We start from the raw sequence: 13,976 nt of genomic DNA on the forward strand, positions 1-13,976 counted from the left end.
CTTCAGCACTGTTAATAAAAAGGTTTAAGGTAAGTTATCCAATAAAATGTTTGGGACTTCATGTTCACAAACTAGCACTCTGAGCATTGTTATTTGTAGAACCTCTTTGATTTTCTTAACAGGCCAGTCTTCTGCATAGTGAGAATAGGTGGGAAGAAAGAAGACAAAGGCTACTTTTACTCGCCACACTAAGCAGTGGCCACTGGGGTCAGATACATGTAGATTATTCTTAAGTTCTTTTAAAATTACTCAGAGATTGTGTTGAGATTTCCAGAATGAAAGAAAAATGTTCCTTTCATTAACTTTGTATGAATCGAGGTTTTATTGCAAGTCATACACAGATGCAAGGTTGGGTGAACAGGAATATTTTAAGTGAAGGGTAAGCTGATATGAGAAGGTGACCGAGACAGAGGAGCAATGTCACAGCAGTTCTGGATTCTTGATTTTATTAGTGTAGCAAAATAACACACTCCATGAGCAGAAAGAGAGAAAGAGAAAATGGCTTAATACTTAGCCTTCATCTCCCCACTCCCCTACTATGCCCTGCAGAGCTGCCCTGTGAACAGGGCAAACGATCTACAATGTGAAACCCTTCCTCTTACAGACACCAGTGACTGCTGTCCTCAGCACAGGTTCAGCCAGCATTTGTCTTTCTCCCTTTTCTCCTGCACATTCCTCCTGCAGACCTCTAGCAGCTCTGCATCAGGGCAAGAGCTGCATGCCACAAGATGATCTGGAGAGAGACTGCTGTCTCAACATAGCATGGAGATGACTCAATAGTGACAAAGTAAATCATCCTTCAAAGATAAGTCATTATTCAAAGTGAATAAGTAATTTTATCTGTCAAGAGTTAACATGCAATGACTACTTGTAAAGGTTACTCAACATAAAATCTACCAGTGGTTAGAGATGAGTTCCCTCACATATGGTAACCAAGGAAGTCTATGAAGTAATAAATCTCACTTGACTTCTCATGAAAAGCCTTAAAAACAGCAGGCTGCTGTATACACTCCTAGAAAAAGATTATACCCTAACAGAAAGTTAGATTACAGCCAGATATCTTACTTAAAGATGCATATTGTAAGTATTTCTTAGGAATCATGTCAAATTGCCATGTAAAAGTACTTTAAAAACCAGTCAATGTGTGAGCAGTATAATCTGCAATGAACAAAAAAAACCCTAAAGCTGCTTTAAAAAGCCCAAAACACTTGTTGAACCCACACACACTCTGAAGCCATAAACAATCTGGAAGTTAACTTCAGACCACTGAAAAGTTCAACTCACTTTTCATTTCTGTCACTATTTGCATTTTTCTTTTTTTTTTTTTTCATGAACTTAAAAGCATTAATCTGTCTGGATTTTCTTCTTGAATGTACTTTTCAAGTTCTTATATAAATTTCTAGCATGGCATGATATCTTTGCTATAAACTCTGTGAAAACATAGCTTATGATGTTTAAAACATTCTATTTAATTAAAAGAAATTAACAGTCCTCTTAAAATGTGCAAGCAGCAGTTGTATATTCTGAAATCCAGGCTGTAAGTATACATCCCTTAAATTTTCCTAACTTCTTGAATAAATAGATCCTTTGAGGTTTCCCAGATAAGATATATTTTAGATTACTTAGGCTACCCAAAGAATGCTTTTGCCACTCTGAGCAAGAGCTAAAAGTGCATTTATCTTGCTATAAATAAGGTGACTCTGAAAGAATGAAGTTCAGAAGTGTTAATGTCAACCCTTTAGTGGACATATCTTTAATAGGTTAACCCATGTCTCAAAGCACCTAAGCTAGTTTAACTCAAATTTGAAATAAATTCTGACCTTTACAATATATGCAAGTCAGGAAAAACTGATTGAATAATTTCAGAATTAAAAGATACAAGTTTTATCATAAAACCTAGGTAGGAACAAAGCTGTTTTGAAAGTTTCCATTTAAACACTATGTTGACTCACAACTACCATGAAAATCACAGACTAAAAGGTATAAACTGAAATGTCCATGAACAATCCATGTACAGAATAATTCAACTCATCAGAAGGAAATCCTCTCTTCCCCACTTCATAGTACTTGGGTTTAGATATGCTGCTTCAAAAGAGAAAAGTACAAGGGCAATTAGCAATTGTTGTCTCTTTCTATTACTACAGTTAAATTTTTTTTACAGGTATGGATGGCCTTGTGCAAAACATACATAAAAACTTTGGATGTCCCAGGTTAGAAACACTAAATAATGAAGGTAGCATAGCCATACACACTGGGGTGAAATTCTCACTGTAGAGAAGGCATGGATGAAAGTGTTAGGTTTTTCAAGTATAAAAGAATATTCGCATTTTCTTGAAGTAATACATTGTTCTCCTTCTCTGTGCAAAGAATTTAATCCAGCGTGTGCAAATCTGCATTAGAATTCACATTCTGATAGGCTTTGCAGAAAAACAAAACATTGACTTTTTTTTGTATCTACACATAATGTCACATAAAGAGCTACCTTTTTTAGATACTACTCATATTTGCTTGCATGCAGATGTATCACACAGCAACAGCAGTTAATAAGAGAAACATGTTAGCCTTCCATAATTTTTTTAAGTGCTCAATGACAATAAGAGTTTTTACAGTTCATAAAGTGAACCATAAGGTTCTGTTCAAACAATGACAGCATTATACAATCACATAAGGGTTTGGGTTAAAAGGGAAATTTAAAGACCTGCCAGTCCATGGGCAGTGACATATTCCCCTAGACCAAGTTGCTCAAAACCCCATCCAACCTGGTCTTGAACATTTGCAGACACACAGCTTCTCTGAGCAAGCTGTTCCTGGGTCTCACCACTCCCATTAGCCCACGGCATTTCAGAAGATTTGGGAATTCTGGTCTCCAGGCTGTCTCTTAAATAACAATCCTATCTAAAGATTTTCCACACTTAGCAACTAAGCCTGTCTATTTAGACCACTAGGGGCACTTGGTACTAACAGGGTGTTCAAGACATCACGCAAGGAGTCTGCACCTACCAGCCTCATCAGTAGACAATATAGTTTCTGAGCCAGTTTCTCATATGTATTGATTGTATACCATTTCAGACATGCCAGAGGGCACAAAGAAAAACTGGAACAGAATTAAGACACAGCCTATCGGCCAGAAGCAGAGCCAAGGGCAGGATAACCCTTTCAGCTTAAAAGTTTAGACCTATGCCTAGCTAAAGTGATGTCACATGGGCATAGCTGTAGGCAGAAGAACAAAACATGGATACTCTCTGGGCCATTAATACTTTGTGATGCTTTTGGCAGGGAGACCTAATAGAGTTAATTTTCCTGACAGTAGCTGGTGTACAGCTGTTTTGGATATGACAGTGTTGATAACACAGGAAGTTTTAGTTACTGCCAAGCAGCACTTTCACAGCATCAAGGCCTTTTCTGCTTCTGATCTGACCCCACTACAGAGAAGGCTGGGGATGAACAAGTGGGGGAACACAACCACGACAGCCGACGCCACCTCACACATGGGATATTCATGTGGTGACAAGGCAGGAGAACTGTTTGCAGCGCTGGCATTTGTCTTGCCAAGTCACTGCACACGGAGAAGCCCTGCTTTCCTGGGGATGGCTGAACACCTGCCTGCACATGGGGAGGAGTGAACAAATTCCCTGATTTGCTTTGCTTGCCCATTCAACTTTTGCTTTCCCTATTAAACCATCTTTATCTCAACCCAGAAGTTTTCTTGCTTTTACTCTTTCGATCCTGTGTCCAATCCCACCAGGCAGGGGAGTGTGTGAGTGGCCCTGCAGGGCTGAGTAGCCAGACAAGGCTAAACCATGACACAGACTTCAGAGATTCTTAGATTCTGTCACCTAAAAAACACTGGTCATAAAAGGACATCACAGAAGCTTTAGGGAAGGTTTACAATTAATATAAAAAACACCCTGAAGCATGTCTCTCACCCAAAAAATTCTATCAGCACTACTGTGTGACTGACTGCAATATATGTCATTGTGCATCCAGAAGTTCAAAGCGTATATGTTGCTCAAATTAAGGCATCAGACAATCACAGTAAAGTAAGCCAGTGTTCGAATGTTTTTAAAGGAAAAATAAATATATTGGTGAAAAAAAATCTAATTTGGAGCACTTCATAACCAAAAAATCTTAGATTGCAGTTCACTTTTATAATAGAAAATAAGCCTCCCTTTAATGAATACAAACCTAACCATGCAGATTGTAATTTAACAAGAAAAACAATTAATTTGGGGTAGTTTTATAAACAGTGACAATAAATCTAAACCCATGATAAATAGAATGACCAATAAGTTTCAACAGTCTTAAAAAAGGCATCATAATTTCAGTGTGGAAGAAGAAAACCCAAACAACAAGCACGGCATTAGCATCTCAAACTCTCTTTATCTTACACATTCAGATAAAGTAACAGCTTAAGTCAATCATGTTTGACTGCTATCCAGTTATTTACATGAGTAAATGAAGCTGGCGTCCGAGTGGGGAGATGAACTGGCAGTGTGCCGTAGAGCCTTGAGTTACAATTTGTGTATAACGGGGCACACTGCAAGCACTCTGACTGCAGACTGTCTATCTATGGGGACAAAGCTAAGCAGAAGCACCAAAACAGGCAATACTCTGGTGTACCTAATGACAAAGCCAGATTTCTTCAATCTGCAGGTGAACTTGCCAAGAACAAACCTCACCGCTGGAGAGGTCAGCGGAGTTACACACACAGCAGTCTCCCTTGAGACAGGAAACCTTTGGTACGGGCTGTGTACCCGAGCATATCCAAAGTTCTACTACCTGAACGGATCTGCTAAAGGCAGAATAAAAACTCCCATGGTTCCTGAAGTCTCAAAGACTCCACAACATGCTGGACTGTACCACAGTCATGGTTATAATGGAAAGGCATGGCCCTTAATGGAATGATAACTCAGCCGGCATGGACCAGTCATCACTACTGATTCCACAGACCTCTAAAGACCATTTGAGGGTGGGGGGCAGGTGGGGAGAGGAACACAAGAAAATGAAATTATTCCTCCCCAGCTTGAACAAATTACATCAAACTTTATATCTGAAGCAGGTGAGGAGCTCACATTCACATCTTACATCACCAGGAAAAGGAATGAATATTTTGGGGTGACTTCATGGGTAGCATACAAATCCATAAATTTCACAGAAAGAGTGATCCTTGCTTTTTAGGCAAGGATTCTAAGAAATTTCATGGTTGAGAGGAGTGTGGAAATTAACTGATTTCCCTAATCACCTATTTCTCAAATAAATGTATTACCACAGACAGCATGAACAGCTAACCACAGTAGCTTCTATAACCAATAGTGACTTCATCCTGCAGTTCCTACTAATTACCAACACATGGTGGGAATAATCCACTGGGCCTTCTGTGGTGCTCAGAAGCACACAGTGAGTATCTGCCCACTTTAGCAAGAGATCTGCCATTTTGGAGGGGATGAAGACATTTACAGTAGTAGCTTATGTATTACCATGGGACTACACATTCCCCTCTACTCACAGAATTTCTAAAAATATTTTCTGCATGCATTTCATAGCAAAATTTCTTCATTCTATTTCACTGATTTGTAAGCAGCATTTGTGACCACATAAAAATGACCTCTTAACTCAAACTTAGGAATGAAAAGTCATCCCTGTGGCCTTTTCTTTCTCCAGATTTCCATCTCTAGTTGAGACATTGGCCAAGGCACAATGAGTAAATATGAGACTGGACAGCCATTGCTTCTCAAGAGTAAAAACTGCCAACGCCAGATATGGATCCAGAGATATTGCTGGTTTTACCTCTTCCAGAATAACTTTTCCAAGGAGCTACACCCTTGTCTAGCTTGCTCAAATTCTGAAAATTGCTGTTTATGACTGTGGCTGTAATAGCTGACCTAACCAGAAGTGCCAGGAATTAAACCACAGTCTTTGGAAAGCGACAGGATCCATAAGATACAGACTCCTTATTTTGAGAGACTATGCTAAGAGATTCCCAATCCTAAACCACACGAGATGGCTATGCCAGGATAACAGCTCAGATTCCACAAATCACATCCATAATGTTAGAAGAAGTTTTTTTAGCATCTGGTGTACTTTTAAATGGACACCAAATCTGTTTGTCAGAGAGAGTCTGAGCTGCTAAATAAATAGTGATAAATTTCCTAATACTACTGGGCAGAGTGTTCTTGCAAGTACAACGTGTGTTTATCAGTTTCCCACTGAGCTAGCGTTGACTTTCAAATTTCCTTTAATCTTATTATAGTAAACATAGTACAGCTCTCTGGCAAACAAGAGGAACATTCTTCCTGTAATATCATATGCTTCTTTTAAAGAAACCTTAGAGATGTCCAGAAAATAATTAGGCTCAACTTGGAATAACACAATAAACTTGTTTCCAAAGAAACAAGTTTCACAAAATATTATATTTTTGGACTGAAAAAAAACATGGCTATTTTTATAAGGAGAAGACTGGCAAATTCTGATAGGTACTCCAAATAGTGTTTGCATGTATCATATTTTTAAAGTCAGCTATTGAAACACCAACAGAAAAATATTTTTGTAGTTGGAAGCAGTCTACCTGAACTGAAGGAAAAAAGCAACAGGAATTTTGGATTTAGAATTCAGAAAATAGGAGACTTTACTTTGTGAAGGAGTGTTTGCAATGCTCCTTCATGAAGAAAGAACACCAAGTGCAGACGACTTTAAAAAAAAAAATAGATAAAGAAAACAAAATGGGATCTATTATGGTACAGTTTGTGTTTAAAGCCTCTTTTCATTTGAGAGGAATGAACAGTAGACAAAGGTGGGATTTGTCTTAAAGTTCAAAAAAAACCGAAAATCTAGGCTGAGTTGTTGAATAACTTTATGTAAGTGACCAAAGGGACTACTTTGGGAACCTGAAAGCAAGACAGTTTCTGGTGACATATATTAGCTCCATTTCCAGTTGTGTGCATTTGTCTTGTTTCCTTCAGGGTTTCTACAGAGAAAGGGTCACTACATATATCAAAAATGAAACACAATGGTGCTATTTTCACATATCTTCTGTGATTTTTGAAAAAAATAATAAATATGCCTAATAATCAGTTTCTGTGGCATTTGAATCTTCAGCCTCCATTAAGAAGCCATACATTCTGAGCTATGACTTTAACAAAGGCTCAGCTTCAGGAAGGAATGGAAGTATTAAAGAGATAGATGAACAATCTTCCCCTGCCTACATGGAACCCAAGATGCTTAGAATTCGTTTCAGTTTGTCAGTAGTCACTCTTCAGACTATCCCAGCAAAAGCTGTTCTCACTGAAGAATCAGCAAAGTTTCCATGGACATCAGACAAAAGTCAACAAACATGCTTAGTATAAATCCATTGTGTGTAGTAATCTGAAAGGTGTCAGCCAGAGAACAATTTAAATCAAAATACAAGAGATAGCCATCTCTCTCTTTATTAGCAGACTTTACCGAATGCACCCATTAAGTCATGCAACATGTTCACATATTCCCATCTTCTTTGCCTGTCAGCCTCATCTTGTTCCTCACAAAGGACACTGAGCTCCAAATTATGTTGACAGAACAGGAACGGACAAACGATAGATGGATCATAACAAAGAACATGCCTAGAGCAAGGATGTCTGATATCTGAGAGCTTCCTTTTGGATGCTTTCCTTTTGGATAGAAGCTCTGACCCACTATTTACACCCCTATCCCAAGCTCTCCCACATATTTTTAAATGACAACTTTCCTGATGTTATCTCAATGGAGAGTGGCCAGATTTATGGGCAGGCTCTCGCTTAGCTCTAAGCCAAGCTAGTGTTTTGGCCTCACTGGAAATGAGATTTGGTCTGAGATTTGCACCAGGGAAAAAACCTGCCCGTCCATGCCAGAAATGGTCATGGAGAATTTTTACAATGCTGTTTGTTTTTTTTGTTAGCACTACTGTATAATATCAGTCTACTTGAGCATTATCATAACAGCACTTAAGTAGGGTAATAGGATAGATGAGACATGGCTGGAATCCACAACAACACTGCGTGTAAACGGAGACGGGCAACTAATTCACATCTAGACCAGCTCAACAGAGTTGTCCAGCTCCAGAAAGTGTTTGTTCAACACAAGGTCAACAAGGCATTCTGCATGAGCTGTACAAGTGTTGTTTCCAAGTCTTAAGAGATGTAAAAAATTCAGGAAATTTTCAAGATTTACTGTGTTAAATCCACAGTCTGACACTGTATTTGTGCACTGCCCATCACACTCAATAAAAACTGGTTCCAAAATGAAATTTGGAGGGTAAAAATATATTTTCCTTTCTCAGTGTACTTTACTTCTCCCACATTCTTAGCACAAAATAGATAGAAAAAAAATTTTTTATGAGTCTTTCTCTACTTGAATAGATCACAATTTTAATTTCCTCAAGTTTCATCGCAAATTACGGTTTCTTCAAATACTCACTTCCTAAGCAACAATGACTTTAAAATTGTTGGGAATGAGAGATAAATTCACCCTTTTTCTTTCTCCAAAAATCTTGTAATAAAGACAGTAGCATGCATATTTCTACCTACAACTCACATTTACAGTATAACCAATTCTATTTGGCAGCACGGTCAACATGAAAAACTGACCTTAGCAAATCCCCCTAAATTTTATGACTAATCTAAAATGCACCATTATAACTCTTTGAGATATTACCTGAACAGCAATAAAGAACAAAATATTCAGAATGTCATAGATAAGTATGGTTAGGCAGAGAAGGAAAAAAAAAATGTTAGAAGTAGGTGCTGTAAGATGACTTTTTCAGAAAGACAGGTTACAACTGAAGTTGCCATGATTGTATCATACCAGATATTGAAAGATGGATTGCCTTCTGTTTTAATGTCCTGGAGCAAGACAGATTTTATGGTCTGCTTCCCTTTCTGAAACAGGCTTCAAAAATTTTCCTAAAATTGATAATAAAATGCTTAATGCGTTGAGAACAAGAAATATCATGGTTTCAAGTGACACACCATCATCTACACAATGCATGTTAAAATCTATATGTCATTCCACAGAGAAGCTATGCATTGAAATAAGACTTGGAGTAGACAGCTTCCAGCAACAGAAATGCAGTCATGGGAGTAGGAAATGCTCTCTTCTTTTTTACTTCTTATTGTTCTGCATAGCACAACATTTTCTGCAATCTAAACGCTGTCTTGGAGCAGTCCCAGTGATCCAGGACAAGAAGAATATTTGTATCAAGCATGCTAAACACATGCAATCCTACCATTTCCATCATAATCCAATGGAGACGCATGTAAAACTGAAGAGTTGGTAAGAAAGCCACTTTTTGCAGCAATGACAACTATCTTCTGTTTCTATATGAAAGAAGGATCTGATCCCTGATTGCACCAATAATATATTTTAAAGTAAGAAATGCTTTCATAAAAGAGATAACTGTTTACAATTAACAAAATCATTTTTCAATTTAAAATCATTTTCCCCAAAGAAGCAAACTAAAGAAAAACATGAAATTGTAAGAAGCCAGCCAAATAACCAAAAAACAGAAAATGGAATTTTTTTCCTTTACCTTGAAAACTGCAGAAAAAAAAGGTTTAACATGTTTTAATCAAGCTTGAAGTTTTAAGTGGATGTTTCTGAACATCTTCCCTTAAACATTCCCCCCTGCTTGAGGCAAGCAGAATCCAGGATCAAGGCATGATTCTCATCATGTGATGGAATCCAGGAACTACCCCCACAGGTGAGATCTCCTCCCAAGCAATACTTCTGGTGCCCGGTGGGAGATGCAGTCAGCTACAATGCTGCACCAAGGGAACACAGTGAAGGATTTCTAAATGACAGCTTCAAAGTCTCAAGCCAACATTTCTCACCACTCCCAAATGCAATGAAGAACATAAACAGCCTTATGGACCTGTATATGCAGAAGCACCATGGCCAGTCACAGGCAAACAACCATGAAGAAGCACCAGCTGTCCTTTCCTAAATGCAACTGCAGGGTCCACACCCAGTAGACAAGCACAAGGCTATACTACCCACAACTCCCACTCAAAAACTTAGTCTGCTATCACATACCACAGTAGGAAAAAAAAAATTAGCCATTTTTATTTTGAACTGAAGAGATCTACGCAGGACAGCCCCTGCTGGTTGCAGGGCTGTGCTGTCCAGCTCAGCCAGGAGTTTTTTGGCAACAGGAACATGAGAAATGGTGCAAGAAGCAGGGATTAGCCCACACCCCTGGGAAAGACGGCTAGTATGGTCTCCAGACTGCGTGGTGCCTCAGGAACAGTATGCTGCAAATGGACCAGGTCTACTGTAGCAGCTAGCACAGCCCAACAGGAACTGACAGGCACAGCAAAACATTTAGGCACAGAAGACACTGTATGTGTTTTATAGGATTTTACTTCAGGCTGATTATGGTCATATGGATCGTATTTTCAGAAACAACTCTAGCACGTCTCTTAGTTTAGGTTCATCTTAAAGGAATCCAACAGGCCCATCATGAACTATATGGAGATGGACAGCAAGTGGAACAAGTGAAGGATAGGCATCAAAAGTCCATTCCTGCCACGAACCACAACGCTATAACTGCACAACCACACCCAGGAGCATCCGCTTGCAGACGGACAGACTTTTTTATGCTACTCTTTAAGATACTCTTCAGATGTCAGTAAATTTGCACAGTAGCTTGAACAGCTCTATTCTTACTCAGTAACTTGGAACTGCTCATTGAAACAATTATAATTCTAGATCAGAAATTGGTAAACACCACTGTACCAATCCAAAATTGGAATTTACCAGTTTCTGATGATTGGGCTAGAATTATGTTATTTTAGCAACAGTGTTAGAATTAAACCAGTTACCAGATTTATTAAACAAAACTCAAACAGGACTTTGTTACAAAAGATGATCTGGGTCTCTGAGATTTACACTTCCATAGACATTGACAAATGGTGACTGAAACCAGGCATTTTCCAATTTATTGATGCAGCTCAGTGGGTGCTTCAGATATTAATTTTAACCCTCACCTGATAGTATGAAAAGAAACAAAAACCTCCACAGTTAAATTCTTCAACTTTTCATACATTTGTTCTATTCCCCACTGGAAGTCATGTACAGTCTATTTGAAAGATTAAAAATAGAGAATTTATTTCAGCTAAACAAATCAGCTCAAAACCTTGGGTTAGCAGCACTTATTTTTGTGGCACACTTGTGGAAGTCTTACTGATGCTTTTCACTGACACATCTTTCACTTACTTATCATACTGCAATGGAAGACTGAGCAAAACTCACTGCTAGCACACAAATCTCCTCCCTGCACACAAGAGCTCTGCCCGAGCAGCGGGCTGCAAGAGAGGTGAGAAGGCAAAATCCTACTTGCTAGGTTTCCTGCTCATCCTACAGCAGGGATTTTACAAACCAGACCTCTCTTTTCAGTTGCACAGTGATCACAAATGTTTAGAACTTAGGACTTCACTTGGATGACAGCAGTTCATGAGGACCATGCAACAACCGTGAGAGAGAGACCATTTGCTCAGTGTGAACACTATCACAGCACCCTCATGTCCTGGCTCTCAAGGTAGGCACATTGCTGTTCCACACAGCTACTTTCTTGAAGCGATTGTTAAAAATCTTAGCATATTACTCTTAAATTTTTGCAAGTAATGAAGAAGTTCCTGCTTCTCAGGCTGGTCTAAGTTTTGCAAGTGAAGCATCTGAATTAAAATACATCAAGCATTATAAGCAAATACCTCAGGCTGTCCGTACTTTTTGAAGTTCAAGAAACAATCTAATCCCTTAAGAAAACACAGCATCTGTATTGTATTGGCGCGGGTGGGAACACAAGATTCTGAAGTGATTGCTAATTTCACCCTGGTTGAGCAAGAAATAGCCTTGAAGCAGCCTGATAAGCAACTTCCTAATTGGGGCTCTGAGCTGATTTTGCTTGGTCTTGCACCTGCTGCTTCACGACTGTTGAGAGGACTGTGGGATTCCTAACCTGGGGCTTTTTCTCAGGGAATCTCTATCATCCGGCTGAAGTTCACCTGACTCTACTCACTGGGATTTCATTGTGTTTATTTCCCCGCTTTCAGAGAGAAAGAAAAAAAAAAAAAAAAAAAAAAAGAGAGGTTTAACTTGTTATGAGCTGTTAATTTTGTCCTCAAAAATCCACCAAAAGTTATATAACCACTTTCACAATAGCATGCTAAAAATAAGAGCTGTTCAGCCAAATGCCACTGCAATTTTTTATAAGACCTGTGCCTCCAATTCTGCAAGACCTGTGGAAGCAGAAATATTTCCTTAACTTTAGCAGAAAGTCAGTCAGGAGCTCCTTGTGAGACAGACATGAGTTTGTATAATCCTCAATTTCAAGGTAAAAAAAAACCCCGAGTATCTGTATACACACACGTATATTTCCAAGTCATGACTTAAAGTAATGCTATTCGCTCTTGGAGCTGATCCCTTGTGGGGTTTCATAATCACAAACCATCATTAACCCAAAGCAAAGAAAGAAAGGTACAAAGGGGCACAGGTTTCAAGCATGAGCTAATTTTTTTTTTTTCTGGTTTGTCTTTCTTTTTCCTTTGCGAGAGAGCGTAGGGACGCGACGCAAGACGCTCCAAACGCTGGGAAACCTGGCCATCCAGGTGACTTCCCAGGGCGCTCGGAGCAAGGCAGCCAGAGCTCGGCGTCGCTCCCGCTGATTTCGTTCCGTGCCCCTGCCAGCGCCCGGCGGGCGGCGAGGGCTCGGACGTGCCGCTCCCCCGAGGCGTGCGAGGCCCCGCCGAGCTCCCCGCGCCGTGCCGTGCCGTGCCGGCTGGCGGCGGAGGGCGCGGGGCTGCGGGACGGGACGGGACGGGGCTGCGGGCGGCCCCGCGCTGTCACCGCCACCGCGCCCGCGGAGCCCGCCGCCTGTCCCCGCAGGGGCGGTAGCAGGGCAGGGGAGGAGGAGGAGGAGGAGGAGGAGGGGAGCGAGCCGGCCGCAAGAGGAGCGGTGCCGGGTCAGGGCGCTGGGCGCCCCCCGGCCGCCCCATACCTGCACGGAGGCGGGGAAGGGTGCGCAGCGCGCTCCGTCCGCCGGCTATAGATCCCAAGAGGCGATGAAGCGGGGTGGCGGTCGCCGCCCTCTGCCGCTGCTGCCGGTGGCGGTGGTGCGAAGCCCTCGCCGGCTGCAGATGCCCATAGGCGCTCGGTGGGGCCAGCGGTGCGCGGAGAGAGCGAGGCGGCTGTGCCGGTCCCGACGGCTGCGGGGAGCGCGGCACTGGCTCGGCGCAGCCACTGCCCGAGGAGAGGATCAAGGCCCCGCTTTCGATTGGCTCCGGTGGCCAAACAGCTCACACCGGCCTGCCCGCCCGCCGCCTCCCGCCCGCCTCCCCTCCGCCGCCCCACGCGCTCCGCTCCCGGCGGCCCCGCTCCTCCCTGCCGCCCGCCGGCTTCCCAACCTGGCGGGCACTGCTAGCTCCGCTCCTTGCCTCTCACACGCTCCCGCTCCCGCTCCCCCTCTACGCCCCCCCACTCCCCCCTCCCTAAAACGACGTCCAATCCCGGGCCCTTTGTTTATGTAGGGACATTCTCACCCCGGGTCTGACAAAACACCCTCCCTTCCCTTCGCATCTTCCTCCGTGAGCTGAAGGACCCGCAACTTTAAGCATTCATGACATTTTGTGTCATGCTCAATATTCAGACACGTTTGTTCTCTGAACATTTAAGAAAAATATCCCTAGCCGGTAAAATTGAAAGCATGCAGTGCTTGATCACCTGAGGGCTGAATCTGAGGTAGGACAAAGCATTCTTTGCCTGAGTTGAGTTTGCTTTTCTTACTCTGTTTGGGCTCCTAGCCCTAGCTGGGTTAACTACACGTCAAATCTCGGCACGCACAGAAAATAGAATCAGGATGCCTCCTTGTCCTGAATCTCAGGTTATTCACTCTCAGCGACATTGGTTGTCATTCCTTGGTGCATCTTTGGTGTTGATATTGCTTTTGCTCAGGATGACTTAAGTGACCTGTG

At 41.5% G+C, this 13,976-nt stretch overlaps 1 protein-coding gene across 2 annotated transcripts in view; it reads right to left on the reverse strand.

The window, feature by feature from the left end:
* GREM2 (gremlin 2, DAN family BMP antagonist) overlaps positions 1-13,282 on the reverse strand; it is a 41,954-nt gene extending 28,672 nt beyond the window's left edge. The window contains exon 1 of one of the 2 annotated variants that reach the window (XM_059841680.1): positions 13,004-13,282. The gene's annotated coding sequence lies outside the window, so the exon portion shown is untranslated. The remainder of the gene's footprint in view (positions 1-13,003) is intronic. The other variant, XM_059841681.1, reaches the window with a different exon arrangement.
* Positions 13,283-13,976: the final 694 nt, after the last annotated feature.

The sequence above is a fragment of the Haemorhous mexicanus genome, chromosome 3 (assembly GCF_027477595.1).
Source record: "Haemorhous mexicanus isolate bHaeMex1 chromosome 3, bHaeMex1.pri, whole genome shotgun sequence".
NCBI lineage: Eukaryota > Metazoa > Chordata > Aves > Passeriformes > Fringillidae > Haemorhous > Haemorhous mexicanus.